At 35.9% G+C, this 20,142-nt stretch overlaps 1 pseudogene; it reads right to left on the reverse strand.

Moving 5' to 3' along the window:
* Positions 1-20,142, reverse strand: part of LOC131166206 (DEAD-box ATP-dependent RNA helicase 27-like) — a 34,556-nt pseudogene that overhangs the window by 8,156 nt on the left and 6,258 nt on the right.

The following is a 20,142-nucleotide window of genomic DNA, read 5'->3' on the forward strand; positions in this document are numbered from 1 at the left end:
AACGCTAAACCCTAAAAACTAAACACTAAACCCTAAACCCCAAACCGTTACCATAAACACTAAACCCTAAACACTAAACACAAAACCCTAAACTGAAAAAAAGCTAAAAGCTAAACCTTAAACCCTAAACCCTAAACCTTGAAACCTAAACTCAAAACCAAAAACCCTAAACCCTAAACACTAAACCCTAAACCCTAAACCCTAAACGTTCAACCCTAAACCCTAAACGCTACTCGAAACCCTAAACCTTGAAACCTAAACTCAAAACTGAAAACCCTAAACCTAAACACTAAACACTAAACACTAAACACTAAAACTAAATCCAAAACCCTAAACTGAAAAAACACTAAAACCAAAACACTAAACCTTAAACCCTAAACCTTGAAACCTAAACTCAAAATCGAAAACATTAAACCCTAAATTCGAAACCCTAAACACTAAAACCCTAAACCCTAAACCCTAACCCCTAAACCCTAAAACCCTAAAACCCTAAACCCTAAACCCTTAACCCTAAACCCTAAACCCTAAACCCTAAAACTATGCCCTAAACCCTAAACCCTAAACCCAAAAACCTATGCCCTAAACCCTAAACCCTAAATACTAAACCCTAAACCCTAAATCCCAAACCCTAAACCCTAAAAAAAACCCATAAAACCTAACCGTAAATCGTAAACCCTAAACCCCAATTCCTAAACACAAAACCATAAAAACCTAAACCCTAAACCCTAATACCTAAACCCTAAACCCAAAATCCTAAACCGAGAACCCTAAAGCCCTAAACCCTAAACCTTAAACCCTAAAAAATATGGCCAAAACCCCACACACTAAACCCTAAATCCTAAACCCTAAACGCTAAAACCCAAACCCTAACAACTAAACCCTTAATTCTAAACACTAAATTCTAACCCTAAACCCTAAACCCTAAACCCTAAACCCTAAACCCTAAACCCAATAAGCCCTAAACCCTAAAACCTAAACACAAAACCCTAAACCCTAAATCGTTAACCCCCTAAACCCTAAACACTAAACCCTAAACTCCTAAACCATAAACGCTAAACCCTAAACCCTAAAACCTAAGCCCTAAATCCTAAACCCAAAACCCAAAACCCAAAACCCAAAACCCAAAACCCTAAACATTAAACACTAAAAACTAAACCCTAAAACCTAAACCCTAAACCCTAAAACCCTAAACCCTAAACTCTAAACCCAAAAAACCCTTAATCCTAAACCCTAAACCCTAAACACTAAACCCTGAATCCTAAACCCTCAACCCTAAACCGCAAAATCGTAAACCCTAAACCCTAAACCCTAAACCATAAACCCTAAACTCTAAACCCTAAACCCTAAACTCAAAACCATAAAACCTAAACGCTAAACCCTGAACACTAAACCCTAAACCCAAAAAACTAAACCCTAAACCATAAACCCCAAACCATAACCCTAAACCATAAACACTAAACTTGAAACCCTAAATAGAAAAAACCCAGAACCCTAAACCCAGAATAGTAAACGCTAAACCATGAACCTTAAAACCTAAACCATTAACCATAAACCCTAAACCCTAAACACTAAACCCGAAGCCCTAAATCTGAAACCTTACACCCTAAAATCGTAAACCACAAATTTTAAACCCTAACCCCTAAATCCTAAACCCTAAACTCTTAACCCCTATACACTAAAGCCTAAGCCCTAAACCCTAAAACCTACGCCCTAAACCCTAAACCTAAACCCCAAATCCAAAACCCTAAACCTTAAACCCTAAACCCTAAACCCTAAAAACTAAACCCTAAACCCTAAACCCAAAACCCAAAACCCTAAAACCCTAAACCCTAAATCCAAAACCATAAACCCTAAACCCAAAACCAGAAAACCCTAAAAACTAAACCCTAAACCTTAGACGCTAAACCTTAAAACCCTAAACCCTGAAACCCTAAACCCAAAACCCTAAACCAGAAATCCTAAACCCTAACCCCTATAACGTTAAACCCTAAACCCAATACCCAAAGAAACCTATACCCAAAATCCTAAACCCTAAACCCTAAAAACCCTAAACCCTAAACCCTAAACCCTAAACCCTAAACCTTAAACCCTAAATCCTAAACCTTAAAACCTAAACAATAAAGCCTAACCCCTAACCCTAAACCCTAAACCCTAATCCTAAACCTTAAACCCTAAACCCTAAACCCTAAACCCTAAAAACAAAAACCCTAAACCCTAAACCCTAAACCCTAAACTCTAAACCCTACCCCAAACCCTAAACCCAAAAAGACCTAAACCCTTAATCCTAAACCCTAGACCCTAAACCCAACACCCTAAACTAAAAGACCTAAACACTAAACCGTAAACCCCAAACCCTAATCCCAAAACCCCAAACCTTAAACCCAAAACCCTAAACCCTAAGACCTAAACACTAATCCCTAAACCCTAAACCCTAAACCCAAAAAACCCTAAACCCTAAACCCTAAAACCTATGCCTTAAACCCGAAACACTAAACCCTAAATCCTAAACCCTAAACACTAAACCCTAAACCCTAAACCCTAAAAATTAAACCCTAAACCCTAAACCCTAAATCCCAAAAAGTATACCTTAAACCCCGAACCCTAACCCTAAACCCAAAAAACACTAAACACTAAACCCTAAACCCTAAACCCTAAATCCTAAACCTTAAACCCTAAACCCCTAAACCCTAAACCCTAAACCCTAAACCCTAAATCCTAAACACTAAACCCTAAACCCTAAAAACTAAACCCTAAACCCAAAACCCCAAACCCCTACCCTAAACCCTAAACCCTAAACACTAAACCTGAAACCCTAAACTCAAAAAATGCTAAAACCTAAACCCTAACCCCAAACCCTAAACCCTAAACCTTGAAACCTAAACCCAAAACCCAAAAGCCTAAACACTAAACCTTAAACCCTAAATCAAAAACCCTAAACCCTAACCCCTAAACCCTAAACCCTAAACCCTAAACCCTAAAACTATGCCCTAAACACTAAACCCTAAACCCTAAAACCTATGCCCTAAACCCTAAACCCTAAATCCAAAACCCAAAAAACCCTAAACCCTGAACCCTAAACCCTAAACACAGAACCATAAAAACCTAAACCCTAAACCCTAATCCCTAAACCCTAAACCCTAAATCCTAAACCGAGAACCCTAAAGCCCTAAACCCTAAACCCTAAAAAATATGCCCTAAACCCAAAACACTAAACCCAAAATCCTAAACCCTAAACGTTAAACCCTAAACCCTAAAAACTAAACCCTAAACCCTAAACCCTAAACCCAAAAAGCCCTAAACCCTAAACACAAAAAACCATAAAACCCTAAACCCAAAAAACAAAACCTTAAACCCTAAACCCCAAACCCTAACCCTAAACCCTAAACCCAAAAAACCCTAATCCCTAAACCATAAACCCTATACCCTAAACCCTAAGTCCTAAACACTTAACCCTAAACCCTAAACCCTAAACCCTAAACCCAAAACCCTAAACCCTAAACCCTAAAAACCTAAACGCTAAACCCTAAAACCAAAAAACCCTAAACCCCAAATCCTAAACCATAAACTCTAAACCAAAACCTAAAAAACCCTAAACCCTAAATCCTAAACCCTAAACCCTAAACACCCTAAGCCCTAAACCCTAAATCCTAAATCGAGAACCCTAATCCCCTAAACCATAAACCCTAAACACTAAACCCCAAACCCTCAACCCTAAACCCTAAAACCTATGCCCTAAACCCAAAACACTAAACCCTAAATCCTAAACATAAACCCTAAAAACTAAACCTTAAACCCTAAACCCTAAACCCCAAAAAGTATACCTTAAACCCCAAACCCTAACCCTAAACCCTAAACCTTAAATCCTAAACCCTAAACCCAAAAAACAATAAACCCTAAACCCTAAACCCTAAACCCTAAACCCTAAACATTCAAACCTAAACCCAAAACCCAAAACCCTAAATCCTAAACCCTAAACCCTAAAAATTCTAAACCCTAAACCCTAAATCCTAAATCGAGAACCCTAATCCCCTAAACCATAAACCCTAAACCCTAAACCCTATAACCTATGCCCTAAACCCTAAACAGTAAACCCTAAATCCTAAACCCTAAACCCTAAACCCTAAACCTAAAAAAATATACCTTAAACTTCAAATACTGACCCTAAACCCTAAACCTGAAATCATAAACCCTAAAACCCTAAATCCGAACCGAATCAACCCTAAACCCTATACCTGAACCCTAACCCTAAACCCTAAACGCTGCAAATACGGACCCTAAACCCTAAATCTACCTGCCTCCAAACACCTGAAAACCCTAAACCCTAAACCCTAAATAAACCCTAAACCCTAAACCCTACCCTAAACCTAAACCTAAACCCTAAAAAAAAAAACTAAACCCAAAACCCAAACCCAAACATTAACCCTCGAACCAAAACCCTAAACCAAAAAAAAAAACCCTACCTTAAACCCTAAATCCTAAAACCTAAACCCTAAACCCTAAACCCTAAACCCTAAACCCTAAACCCTTAACCTTAAACCCAGAACCCTAAAACACTAAACCCTAAACCCTAAATTCAAATAACACCAAAATCCTAAACCCTAAACGCTAAACCCTAAACCCAAAAAACCCTAAACCCTAAATCCTAAACCCTAGACCCCAAAAATCGTAAACCCTAAACCTTAAATCCTAAACCGAGAACCCTAAATCCGTAAACCCTAAACCGTAAAACCTATGCCCTAAACCCTAAACACTAAACCCAAAATCCAAAACCCTAAACCCTAAAACTCTAAAAACTAAACCCTAAAATCTAAACCCTAAACCCTAACCCTAAACCCGAAACCCAAAAGCCAAAAAGCCTTAAACCCTAAACCCTAAACCCAAAACACTAAACCCTAAACCCTTAAACCCAAAACCCTAAACCCAAAACCCTAAATCCTAAGCCCTAAATCGTAAACCCCTAAACCCTAAACAACAAATCCTAAACCTTAAACCCTAAACGCTAAATCCCCTCCCCTAAACAATAAACCCTAAATCCTAAACCCTAAATCCTAAACAAGAAAAACTAAACCCAAAACCTTAAACCCTAAACCCTAACCCTAAACCCTAAACCCTGAACCTTACCATAGGAGCCCTAGGAGGCAATATTTTATCAATAACCCATTCCCGAAGAAGAGTATAGTAATAAGGATAATGAAGCTCCAAATCTCTTTGGAAAAAGCAGGCTTAGGATTGATAGCTTTAGGAGGTCAGACTAATGAGAAATGGTAGAGTAAGAAGAATGGTAGACGGATGGATAATTTAAAGTGATCCATAAGCTCTATGGGTAGGGTAAAAAAAAGGGCTTCTTTAATCAGCTGGCTAAATTTGTTGGTTAACTATGGTTATTTTTTAGCCTTTGAGGACCTCTTCTTGTCATTTAATTTTTACTCATTTCTTTATCTCCCTCTTAATTTAAATTTCTTTTGCTATTATATATATATATATATATATTACATGTATATACCACATTTGGAATTTCTAGTCCACGACCAGCAACATCAGTGCATAGCAAGATGCCTTTCTCAGCTCTGCAGAATTCAAAAAATGTGGAAGTATGTTTCTGTTGCTTTTGCTTTCCATGGATATGAAAGCAATCCACCTTAATGTATCTGAGAAGTTTAGCATGGAATTTAACCGAGTTGCATGAAGAGAAGGAAACCACCACTTTCTTCAAAAAGTTTTTCTTCAAGAAGGAATACGGAAGAAGAAATCTTTTGGCACTTGGCACAACACAATAGCCTTGTCGCAGACCTTCATTAGAAACCTACAATGCCATCTTTGTGTCAGGGATTTGGATTAAAGAACTGGCAAAAATTAAATAATTGTATGACAATTTAACTACCTTCTTCCTGCCATCGTCCACATCTATATAGATAGGAGCTGTCTGAAATGATAACCGAGCAAGATCCGTAACCTGAATACGTATTGCTTCTACTTAGATTTATAGAGGAAAAAAATGATATTGCAATCAAAGAAAAAGAAACAAAAAATATGTTTGTTGAAACTCTATTGCATAGATAAAAGGATTTGCTCAAGACAAAGCACAATAGAATTGCCACAAAACAAAATAAAGCATTAAATAAGTTTAAATTCAGAGAAAGTATAGGTTGCTAAAATACACTGACCTCTTTAGTCTGCATAGCAGAAAAAAGAGTAGTCTGCCTCCCCTATTAATCAGATAAATCTCAATCAGCTCAAAACCTTTCAAGATGACCAAAATGCACACTTACTATTGCAAGATTTAACAAAAAGAATGCTCAATTTAACCAAAGCATATTGTGAGGGTTTAAGCAATACATTATAGGCAATACTGATGCTTCACAAAGAAATCAAAAGTCAAAATCATAAAACTGGATCACAAGTTAGATGCAGGAACCAACTTGAAGTCAGGGCAATGTTCTGATAGACAAGGGTTACAAGACTGATGCTTCACAAAAAAATCAAAACCACAAAGCTGAATCACAAGCTAGATGCAAGAACAAACTTGAAGTTGGGGCAATGTTGTGAGCACAGGTCTTAGCCATCAACCCAATGACATATAACGTGTTATTTAAAGTGGAAAACCCTACAGTAACAGAGCTTTTTTTTATAAATAATTATGTGATGAATCAATGAATATAAGTGTCATTGATTAGATGCCACCCCAATCAGCAGAAATTGCATGAATAAGTTCAACACTCTCACTACAGAGTCAAAGTTACAGCGTCACTGAGCACTACAACTTATTATATTATGTTAAAACTTTAAACAAGAAACATTAGCATTTAGATAAATTAACACCCACACAAACATCTGCAGCCAACATTACACAGTAGATGAATTGACGCTTAGAGAAACATCTGCAACCACACAAGTCCTTGAAAAAATGTCATCAGATGACAATCTCCAATTGCTGCAACTACAACAATTGAAAGGTTGTCTACTCAATGAGAAGAATTGGAAAACTATTTTGTAAGGCAAGGAATTCAATAGTGGATAAACCAATATAAATTTTTTTTAAAAATAAAACAACACTATAAGAGAAAGGACACTTTCAGTTGATAAACCTATTTTATAGGCACACATATACTCACACACAATCACTGAAAAGGATCTATACCATCAATACAGTCCACCCTCTGATATTGCTTAAATAGCCATCTTAGACCATCTTTGTAACATATTTTGAATAGAACCTCTACTACACGTCTTTTATTTATAATAACACCCTTTCATGTAACAGTGTTATGAAATACTGTGCTTTGACCCTAATTTTGAAGATAAAAAATTCACTAGACATGCTTGGGCTGTGACCAACACAATGAATGCATCCATAATAAGCTAAGAGTAGCGCTGAAAGGAAAGTGCGAGTAAGGCAGTTTGGGTACTTGCAACACACACTAAAATTCTAGTGAGAAAGTGATCTAGTTGATGTCACAGGTTGTAGGAAGGAGAGGAGTAGATCTAGGATAACTTGGACAAAAGTTAGTAAGAAAAGGTAATGACATTACTCCAATTTTATGATGGTATAGCCCACATCGAGCAGCGAGAGATAACACCTGACCCACTAGATTTAATGTGTTGTTATTGTTGCAGTAGTAGGTACTCCTAATTATAATGTCAATATGCCATCTACGTCACATTCAATTAATGACCAAAAGATAATTTACCTTTGGCAACAACCCAACGATTTGCCTCATTTCTTCCTCAAAATTTGCCTCCAGTATCCTGTTAGCTTCATCAATAATAAGACACTGCAATCACAAGGTACAGACGGTTTAACAACTTGCTTAGTTTCAGATAAGAATAGTATCCAAAACTCCATGAAACAGCTTTAACCACTCCCTTAATATAGATGGTGTTTGAATTGAAATTATATAACTGAAGGTCCAAGCTGCAAGTGGTTAAAGAACCAAGGAAAGATTCAAGACACGTCAAAGCTTCAAGGCAAATCCTCCTGTTTCAAATCTTTCATGGTTCACAGTGCAAGGTAAAGCACAAAATAGATTTTGACGAATACACCAGCAGAGATTTTATGCCTTGCTTATATCTCTTTATTTGTGTGTGTATACACATAATTATACGTGCACACACGCAAAAAAAAAAAAAAACTAAACATTCCATGTTTGTTGCACATGATTGCATGTGCATAATTGTGTAAAATATTTTTATAATTTTTAATAAAAGTTTAGATAATTTTAAAACAAATTAATAATAGATTACCACAATTAAGATTACAAATATTAAAGAACGAATATTCAAAGTTAATTATAAAAATTTATATTGTTAAAACTATAAAATACATAGATGTGAGATAATATTATGACCATGTAGATATAGGGACACGAAAATCTTAAAAAGTATAGGATATGATACAAGAGAAATGCTCTAATAAAAATAATGTAAAATATTAAATTTTGATGTTTATTTTTCCTCCTTTACTTCTACCATTCTTTCAATAAACAAATGGAGTCGGCCCCTTCCCCTTTCGCAACCTCTCTCCTATGGTTTTAAATAACAGGCATGATAGTTACGTAACACTGTTACATAACAGCTTTTTTGGTTTACCAATCCCATTACACACCACGAAATCGATGGAAAGAAAAATAGCGGTTGTAGCAATAGTTACGGACCACGATCGTTATGTAATGGCCGCTACAACCGTTATGTAACCGCTACAGGACTATTACACCAAAAAATTTATTTAATTGTTTACTTTTTCTTCTCACTTTTTCCTTCTCTTTCATTAATCATTCTCAATATACCATGTGGAGAGAGGGGAAAAAGATTATAATGAGGATGAGAATAAAAGAAAATTTACTATTTCTTTAAATACTCACAAGAGATGCATTAATTAACAATTTGAAAATGCTAATTTGCTAGAAAAAATATTTTATATTACTAATATTAGTAATGTGATATTTATGTTCTATATTTTTCAACTTCAACCTTCTTTCTTTTCTAGCTATTTTATATTTGTATTATTTCTATGTCTTATGCATCAAATAGATTAATGAGGTGGATAATGTATTTGGTTCTATTAATTAGTTTAGCAAAAATAAGAATTTATCAAAGATAGGAACAATGAGAAGTATAAATACGCACACACATAGTAGTCAAAAGCGCGCCTCAGCGCGAGGCGCAATGGGGCGACAAGGCTAGGGCCTCATTAGGGTTAAGGCGAGGAGACCTTCAAGAGGCGCAGATAGGCGCATTGAGGCTCAAGGCGCAGTGAATCGTGCCTCAAATATCTAACCTTCTAACTTCATTTTTTTAACCTTTTAAGAAAGAAAACATAGCCAGACTTGGACCAGCCCTAGCCAGAGGCTTCAACTCAAAATAGCAGGTATAGGCTTCATCTTTGAGCCTTTGAACCAACACGAAACCAGTAGTACATGCTTTGTATTCACATCTACGAGCCTTCACCAACAAGAGAGCCATCGCAGGTGCCCTTCTTCTTTGAGGTTCGAGCCTTCAAACCAGCACAATCTTCGTCCTCAAGCCTTCAAACCAACACAATCTTCGTCCTCAAGCCTTCAAACTAGCACGAAACACCTTCATCTCCAAACCTTCGAGTCTTTGAGCCTTAGCAAGAGCCCTTTGTCTTCGAGATTCAAGCCTTTGAACCAACACAACCTTCGTCTTCAAGTCTTCGAGCCTTCCGCCAGAAAGAGAGCCTTCACCAAAGCCTTCGAAAAAGCAAGAGGTTTTGAGCCATTGAGTCATCATCGCCATTCTTAATGATTTGTTAGGCTACTTCAAACTAGTAAGTCTTGTTCTTCTTCTTCTTCTTCTTCAGTTCTTTTTCTTTTTCAATTCTTCTTCTGCTTCTTCTTCTTTTTTCAGTTCTTCAGTTCCTGCTGCCTCCTACTGGCTGCTTCGTTTTATAATATTAACTTACATTATGCCTTGAAGTTAATATTATGTAATGTGTAATTAATTAAGTAGTTTAATGCAAGTTTATACTTAATAATTAATTTATAACATTTTTTACTAAATTTTGCAACTTTTTTGTAATTTTTTTGGAAATGCAGGGAACAAACTATACATTTTTTCTCAAATATATTAATATATAACATTTTTTACTGAATTTAGCTGCTGTTTTATTGTACTCTTTTCGTTTAATATTGAAGATGCGCTGGCAATTTATTTCATTTCTAATTTGAAGCTTGAAATCTTGCATGCAGAATTACTTACGTTGAACTATGTTTGTTTCATTAGAACTTAGTACTTGGTTGTCATAATTACTATTGAATATTTTGACATTTTAAATTCTAATATAACTATTGATGTGCTTTTATATCAAGTACCCACCATATAGGCATTGTACACAATTTTAATAATCGTGCACCTCACCTTTGTGAGGCATGCAGCGAACTCCAAGTACCCTTTGCGCCTCGGTGAGCCTTGCGCCTTTGACTACTATGCGCACACACATGTAATTTTTCTATCAATGGTTGTTTAAAACAAATGTAAACTTGTTGCCCTTACAAAATAACTTAGTTGCTCAAACTAAAGGTTCCAAAACACACTAACACTCTTTCTAAGAAGGGCTAAAAGCTTAAAACATGCAAGTACAGTAATATGCACAAGTTTGTGCATGCTTTAAAAAATTCATAGCCGTTAGACCAACTTCCCGTTATGTAAGATCCGTTATTCTCGCTTCCCGTTGCACCCATTACTGTTATGTTATGCTACCCACTACCGCGATTTAATTGAGGGTTTGTCATTGGGTTTGAAAGGTTGGGTAGGGCATACCAGAGCATTCAAATTGGTAGCGCCACGTATTGGTTGGCAATTCAATCTAAGGGAAGTTCTTGAAGTTTGGGGTGGGTTGGAAAGATATGATAGTTTTTTGGTTTTTCACTCCAGAGGATCTAAAGGAAATGGATGGCGAGGATCCCTGCATGAGTTTTGTGTGATGGCTAAGGAGTTTGATGTGACAGTTTATGCTAATCGTGAGGTGCTCATAGTTTTAAAAATCAGTGCATAAAGGTTGTTATGAACATTACATGACGATTTTAGTGGCTTCTGAGATCATTACAGCGTGATATCTTAGAGATACTCCGATTCACAACCATAGCACCCATTACGGTCTGTTTTGGAAGTTACAGGCTGTTTTAGGGTGTTATAGGATATTACAGTTCCAGACAAGCTCTGAATGACTTAAAAATATTTTTTTCCTCTCATTAAATTATATATGTTCGTATTCCAAGCTCTTTACATTTTATTTTATTTTTTTCCCTATTTTTCTTACACCTAGTTTAGAGACTAAAATATGTTCTACTGTATGCATTTTTGTTCTTGTTTAACATATGAACATTCTATATTTTATTTTTTGGATCAATGTTTCAAAACGCTTAATCGAGGCTTGCCTTGAGGTTCACCTCGAGGCAAGGCATGCCCAAAATGCCTTGAGGCTAAAAAAAAAAATGCATATATGTGTTTTTCTTATGTTTAATTTTCTTTACTTTATATGCATTTTTTTTCTTAATTTTTTTCTTAATTTTAAAAATACATGTAACTTATTTACATATTTTTATCTAAAAAAAAAAATTCTCAAAGGCTTACACCCAACGAGTTAAGGTTTACCCCTCGCTTCTCAAGGGTTAAAACACCTCACCATACACCTTTGCCCTTTAAAACATTGTTTTGGATAACAAAAATTCCACTAAAGACTAAAAGAGTACAAAAGATGGCATTCGGTATTTTAGTAATTTTACATTTCTTTATATTTATGATTTCTTAGTTTGAATTTTACTTATAATCAAGAAAGTAATGAAAAGTATCAAATGCATGTTTCTTCTCGCCAATTGAAACTAAAACAACCAAGATGGCATCCAATACTTTTAGTATATGTTACATTTAAATTGATTAAAATCTACTAATAATCATTTAAAGCAGTAGTATATAGGATTCTAGGTTCAAAACATGTGAATCTATGTGCTCTTAAGAAGTTGCTAATGCAAGAAATGAATTCACGGGCACGGTAACTGTTACCCATTATGCAACATCCGCAATAGCCACGACTGTTACCATTATGTGGACCATTACCGTTATTTAAACCATGGGTGCTACAAAACACAAATTTCTTGTGCAGCAAGGCAGTGATGATGGGAAGCAACAATGGTGATTGACGTGGGGATGCAATGCAGGTCATGATGCCTGGTTGTGCATCATCGGCTATCAATTACGCTATGCATCCAGATGTGGCTAGGGTTTCACTAAAGGATGGTTTGGGGAGGAGGAGTGAAACAAACTGGGATGTAGGAAGAATGGGGATGGGGCCTGCAAATCCAAGGGGAATGGCGGGGGTTTTGAATGGGTTGTGCTGGGTATAATTAATATTTAACTAAATCAGGGCCACCATTGCAGTCTTATGTCAAATCCAGCATATAAAAATGGGTCTCCAACTCGGGCCCAAAAATAAAATCTGCGGCGGGTCCATCTTATATCTTAGGCTCAATAACTTGGACATGGTAGCAATCAGATCCAGACTTCAGGTAATGTTTTCAAGGGGCAGCCTATGGACTCGTCTCCCTCTCCAAAGCAACTCTACCTCCTATCTTCTGGTTCACAGCTGGAGAAATGCAAGTGGCAACCTCCTCTTCACTGGGAAGAGAATCCAGTACAGCTAAGTTTGAAGGAAAAAAGTCCATGAAATCGAGACTTGAATCAAAGAAAACTTGTGCAGAGAGAAATACAAGTGAATCTCGAGTGCTGAAAGTTGATAAAGGGGGTATAACGTAGGACCTAGAAGCTGGTGTTGACAAATTCAAGGGAAAATTATGGTTCTGTGGGGTAACCTTTTGGTGCAAGTAAAACAGATATGTTTAGGGGCCAAAAGGCTTATGCTTATCCGAAAGAGGTTCAGGTGAGTGGAAATGACAGAAATAATTGAAGAGAAGAGAGGGTATTCTGTAGAACTGAGCCAAAATTTTTAACGAGAGATAAAGAAGGAAAGTTATGTATTATGGAATATCCAAATGCTCAGAGAGCTGCGAGTACGGAGAGGGAAGCAAAGGCTAGGAAAATCAGAGAATCACAGTGACGTCCTTACGTGGGTTTGTCTGTGATGAGGGGTCGCTTTTGGATGAAATTCGGGAATAATATGGATATGGTTCCGACTCTTCTGGGTTACTTTAGGATTTATTGTATGTGCCTCCATCTCTAATTGAATGCTTGGAGGTGATTCCTATTTTTGAGGACAGTGTAATCGATAGTAAGCAGGAGTGTATGGATGGAATGCTGCCTACCCTTGTGGAGGAGATATCTGGGAAGGATTTAGAAGCATAATAATTGATGGATAACAAAGCTTGGCTTGATGGTCGCAAAGTGAGGAGAGCCAAAGAGAACCAGCCAATTAGAAATGCCCAGTGAACTACGATAGAAAGGATTTAAGGAGGGGTTTCTTGGTTAATTCTTGTTAGCTTTTAACTTCCTTATTATTTTGATGCATCATTTTTTCTTTTTAAGGAGTTCCTGTCCTCGTCTACATTGTTGTAATTTTGGGTTCCTTTATCTAATCTATTTTTTTTTTCTTATCCCAACTAAAAAATTAAATTTGAGCATTTATATTGAATTACATATAAAAAATCTAATAAATACATAATTTTCATTCTTTTAATTTGTAAAAAATATTAATAAATTACTTCTTTAACGGAAATATCAATAATTTTATTGCAATTCTAAATGGTGATTTGCTACCAAAAATTATTATAATTGTTAATTTTTTTTTTATTTTTATAAATGGTCAATTAATGATTTTTTTAATTCTAAATAAATTTTACCTTCTTTGAGGTATGTTTTGCTATATTTTAAAAGTATAAGGATATTTGTGTCCACTATCCATACTTTTAGAAATGGAGGTGTATGTTTCCTATAAAAATAAAAAATATGCTGCACAAAACAAAAGTTCTTGAGAGAGTTTGATGTCGTGGCTCACTCAAGCAAGCTATTGAGCATAGAGTAAATTCATTTCTATGAGAAAAGCAATCAATGCTTGATTGATAATGGCGATAATCAACTAGGCACAGTAGAGGCAATCAATTAGATTTTATTGTGATAAGCTACAATGCAACATAAAAAATAAAAAAACCGAAGATAAGAATATAAGTTCCATAGAGCAAAATGTGGTGGAAAGGCATGACAAAACAGACATGCAACCGCTTGTTGGACAGGAATATGAAAAAGCAATGTTCCAATCCCAGATAGAATAATTTAGATGTCCAATCTGGGTTTAAAAAACAACAGGTAAAAAATTCCCACCTACAAAATCAATTTGCACAATGAGTAACAAACTATAACATAAACGTGATGCTAATAAGCCTTCCAATTTATAAAACAAAATTTTATGAAAATTGTCATTACCTTCAAATTTTTATACAGGAAACCCTTGGTGTTTCTAAGATGGTCAAGAAGTCTACCAGGAGTTGCTACTAACAAATTCACTCCTTTCACAAGGCGTTCCGCTTCTCCCCTTCGTGCTGAACCACCAATAACCAAACCAAGAGTTTGTGAGTGATACTTGAGAAGTTCCTTCGCCACTGCATGAATCTTATCATTCCAACAGAGAAATTAGTCTAAAAATTCTACGAATTACATAAAAAACAAAATAAAATTGCATTTACACTTATAAAGACAAACGTTGCCAACCTGTACAAGTGCTGAATTTAAAACTAAGGGGCCATCGTATCACTACTAAAATTTATGAAAAAGGAATACTGGAAACAAAAACTGAACAGAAACCAAAAACTAAGAACCTGTTGGGTTAATGTTCCAATCTAAACAAACAATCTGATTAAACAAACACTCATTTTTGTCCTTCAATCAATTAACAATTAAAAAAATATGATAAAAATAAGACAAATGTAAAAGAATGCAAATTTAACTATTATAATAAATAAATAAAAACTATCATAATTATTTTACTTAATTATTATATTTCAAAACTCACTCCGTAGTGCTACAAGAATAATATTATTGCATATGACAATTAAAAAATGCTAAAAATACTTTTTCCAACGACTTACTGTTCTTTTCAACTTTTTATACGTACTTTCATTATAGTTTCAACGCACATGGTCAATTTATTTTAATTTTGATTAAAAGTATTATGCATTTTGGCGTAATCCACAAAAATTAATTCTGGATATTAAAGTAGCGCAATAGATCGTCAAAACAACCCAAAATTATAAATTTTGACTTTTCATTTTTGCAAAAATAGTTAAAAACAGGAGAACAAGCGCGCTATCGTAATCTGTTTTTTCACTGTATAGTAATTAAAACAGAAATGATACCAAACAGCCCGTAGGGGGGGCATTTGGTTCACGGCATCCCATGTTTGGGCATGGGAATCCTACATGGCAGGCATCTTAACATTCTCGGGAATGAAAGATCCCCACAAAACTTGGGCACCCCATTTCCATTATCCCCCATGGGTAAGTTTCATGGGAATCACATTTCCATGCGAAATTGTACTTTTTGGACCAAATTGGCCTTGTTACTTTGACAAGTTAGACAACAACGCTCCCATACCATAGTATTAATACAGTCTATTATTATATTTAAAATAATAAATTACTAATAAATGAAAGCAATACTATTGCTGTGTCATAATAATATAATTGAATTCTAAATATGTAGACACCATATTAACTAAATTATTTCAGTTAATTGGGTAATTTGAGTGCTGAATTATTTTACTTTTTAAAATTTAAGATTGTTCAAAATTTTATGACATGAATCTAATCAAGTATTATTAGTAATTTTTCATATTGAAAATATAATTATTCTTCATATTACCTCTTCGCAGGTTATTAACAAACTAGATGGTAAAGAAACCAAGACGGATATTTCTTTCAGGGGAAGCGAGCAAAGTCTTGGCTAAGAGGAAGTTGCTAAGGTTATTGGGATGGAAGAAATCTATTGGAGATAATAGCTAGGGGCCTCTCACAGAAATACTAAATTCTTCCATATATTGGCTAACTACCACTGCAAACAATCTCATCACAAAGCTGACAGTGCAGGGAACACAAACTGCAGGGAAAGATCTCCATTTCCCCTTTCCTTTTTCACCTCAGGGATGGAAGTACTTTGGCAGAATGATGGTTAGGGCAGAGAGTCAAGGGCTGATTTCAGGTTTCATAATCACATTGTCATATTTTGTGGGGATCATCAAGGAGCTTGTACTTTGTGAATTTAAGAACCATTCTACCTACGATCCATTCTACCTTGTCTTGAGAAGCAGTCTTTGAATTGAAGGTGAATTTGGTGACGAGTGAGTTGGCTTCCACATGAAGAGGGGCAGAAAGGGAACTCTTAGCTGAGATGTTAAGTTGCTGGGTTGGAAAACTCTCGATACCTCATTTAGGGGCTTCCTCCTGGACCTAAGTTTAACATACTAAACAGACATTGCCTACAGAGGGTATGGATAGAGAGTTGCGCTGCTTTACAGTTTACCGCATGACTCTCATTTGCTTTCGTTTTGCTTACTGCTTCCGATTCATTTGCACGACAATTTTTCATTCTTTAGAAGAAAATGGTCAACACATTGGACAATTGCATACTTCTAGCTTGGGTTAATCTCATCACTTTATATTTTATTAACCAGACATATTAAAAGAAAATAAACAAAGATCCTGCTTATCTGACATTTTTGGCTTCTAGAAATTAATAAATTAAAATATTAAAAATTTCAATCTCAGCTTTGGATTACAATATCCAACCTCTTCTCCACAAACTCGGGATCAGATAGAAGAGAATTTTCATGCAGTTACATGTATTTATCTTTTGAGATGACGACTAATGTGCTAAGGAGAAAGGAAGGTAGATGACAACGTACATCACTTTTCAGCTCAAGCCTTTTCGCAAAAATCCATCATTTTTCAGAATCTCCTTTTTCAATAGAATTATTTAAATACTGTCTTAATATTCATGAAATACAAATAATAGTGATGGATACATAATATAGGTGTAATCAAGCAGTGAACAAAAATTTAATTGCAGCAATAAAAAAGGATTACACATATCATTAACTGTATGGCAAGTTCCCTCGTTGGGCAAATCACAACAACACATGTCCCATTGCGAGGAGTAAAATGGGTATGATATAACAATTCCACAGCTGGAACCACAAAGGCAAGGGTCTTTCCAGAACCAGTCCTTGCAGCTCCAAGAACATCTTTGTCTTCCAAAAGTGGTGGGATAGCCCAAACTTGAATCTACAGTTGTAATGAGTAAACTGTCACAAATCTAAGTTTTCCTCGTGAAGGCAGCTGACACTAGAAAGTAACTAAGCAAATCAACATGGAAAACTTATAATGAAGAATTTGAACAGGAATCCCGACTTCGTACTAAGTTTAAAATAAAATAAAAAAATTGTTTCTTACCAAAATAAAATATATAAGAACAGCAGATATAATTAAAAAAATGTTACATGGTAACTTGGTAAGCATAACTGAAATTTTATATGAGAGAGAGAGAGAGAGAGAGAGAGAGAGAGAGCTAAACTAAATCGTTTTGGTCTTCCATTTCAGATATTTGATTTTCTTTCTTCCTGTAAATTTATTCAGAGAATAATTTATTTGTGTCAGCTACTTTTTCCTAGCTAGTTGTTGTACCTCCTATGATATGTGATTTTTACTGATTATTTGCTGTGCTTTCTTTGATCGATAACAGAAACAAGAAATATTAACGTCTGTCAGTTGTGGCTGGAGAGGCTATCATCAACTTCCCACTCTACTTTCGTTTCACACAATCTCTGTGCAATAAAAAAGATCATTGAAAATCTTGAAACTAAAATCTTGCAAGTTTCAATTTATTTGTGCACCCTTTTTTGAAGGCAAAGGATATTTTTATAATAAAATAAGTTAATTGAGAAAGAAAAGTAAGAATTACAATCAAGGGAGGACCTGTAGTCCTCAAAAGATCAAAAACTAAAAAATAAACCTATCACATATGAATCAAAAACCCCTTTTTCAGACCTTTCCATCCTTTTCATATAAAAACAGAAATTTATTAAAAAAGAGGAATGTGCAAGGATGATATATATATCATGCAATAAAAACAAAACTAAGCCATAAAGCCAACCAATCAAGATGGGTATCCAAAAGAAGCCATGCTGCATATATATCCTATAGAGAAAAACCAAATGAAAAAAAAAACAAAAAAAGAATACAAGTCTTTCCATACCATGTCAAGAGATGAATCACATTCTCTAATAACAAAAAGAATTTCTCTCCCGCCAAAGTACCCATAGAACAATAAAAACTGCACTCAGTCACAAAATCCTTGCATTCTTTTGCCTACTTCGCAGCCGTACATGTGCAAAGGAGGTTACCAAGAAGAGCATGATCAAGGTCGTTCTCCTATGAAGGTGGAATTTCATCAATCGGACAGTGATGGCACTACCAATGGGGTTTCTAGGGCTGAAAAATACTTTCACAAGGTTGTTGCTATTAGCCGGGATGGCAATGTCATTCAAATGGTACAACTGGTTTGAAGCTCATCATGGGATGCCTTCATGGACAGAATTTGTTTCTAGATTACTTGTCTGATTTGGGCCCGCTGATATGAGAATATTTATGGAAAGCTTGCCAAAATACGCCAAACTAGCACCATCTTGTAGTATACATCATGATTTGAGAGGCTATCAAACAGGACTAAAGATTGGGATGAAAATCAACTTGTGGATACTTTTATTGAAGGTCACCCACCTGACATTCAACATGTGGTCGAAGTGCTTCAGCCATAGACCATGACTGCTACAATTCCCTTTGCACGATTAGAAGAAGAGAAGTTGGGAGAAGAACGACATCACTCCAACAAGACCATTAGCAAGAAAAATGTCAACAGCAATATCAAACCACCTGCTCCTTGCAATCCTCCTACCAAATGATTGACTCGGGAGGAACCTAAAGAGCAGACAACAAAGGGTTTGTGCTAGCATTGTGATGAGAAGTGGCATAGAGGAAACTGTTGCAAAAAGGGACAACTCTTGATGATTGAACCAGTGGAGGAGCCAGAAGAGGTTGAGAATGACTCCGCTTATTCAGATCAAGAAGGTATGGAATCTTATGATAATGATGAATCTATCACTTCTTTAGCTCATGCTTTAGCTGGGTGTGCTAATCCTCAAACCATGAAAATCAATGGCTTCCTTAAACACTATCATATTACTATCTTAATTGATACAGGTAGCGCTCATAATTTCATGGACACTAAAATTTCTAAACAGCTAGCCTATCTTGTGGGGCAATGTGAAAAGTTTGATGTGAACATTGTAGACGAAAGGACCTTGGCATGTCAGAGCAAGTACCCGAAGGTTAAACTTACAATGCAAAATCATGGTTTGTATGTTGATTTCTTTTTTGTACCACTAGAAAACAATGAAGTGATTTTGGGTATCAAATAGTTAAGGATTTTAGGTGATATAGTTTGGAATTTTTCTAAATTGGTTATGAGGTTCGTCGTAAATAGCAAGAGACCAACCTTGAAAGGGAAGTGTTGTGGCAATGTCACTACAGCTTCAAGCAAAAGCATAAAGAAGCTCCTTAAAAAGGAGCGACATGGTTGCCTGCTACAACTTTGAACACCATAGGAGTTACAACATTAATCTGACCAAGATGAAGGGCTAAAATCTATTATTTCAAAATTTTCTAACCAATATGGAGCCACGAGAATTGCCACCTTAGAGAACACAAGATCACCACATTCCTCTATTGTTAGGTAGTTTCCCCACTACCGTCGTCCTTGTTGCTATTCTTATTTTTAGAAAGCATGAATAGGAAAAATAGTGAAAGAAATGCTAGATATTGACATAATTTAACCGAGAGTCAATCCATATTCCTCTCCTGTCTTATTGGTGAAGAAGAAGGTTGGTTATCGAACATTGGACAAGAATACTGTGACGAATAAATATCCTATCTCTATTGTGGATGAATAGTTAGATGAGGTGGGAGGTGCCTAGCAGTTTAGCTAGCTCAACTTGGCATCAGGCTATCACCAGATTCGGGTACACAAGGCTGACATTCAAAAGACTGCATTTAGAAATCACAATGGCCATTACAAATTTTTGGTTATGCCTTTTGGGTGAAACCAATGCGCCTCCGACCTTCCAAAGTC

Source organism: Malania oleifera, chromosome 10 (genome assembly GCF_029873635.1).
Source record: "Malania oleifera isolate guangnan ecotype guangnan chromosome 10, ASM2987363v1, whole genome shotgun sequence".
Taxonomy (NCBI): domain Eukaryota; kingdom Viridiplantae; phylum Streptophyta; class Magnoliopsida; order Santalales; family Ximeniaceae; genus Malania; species Malania oleifera.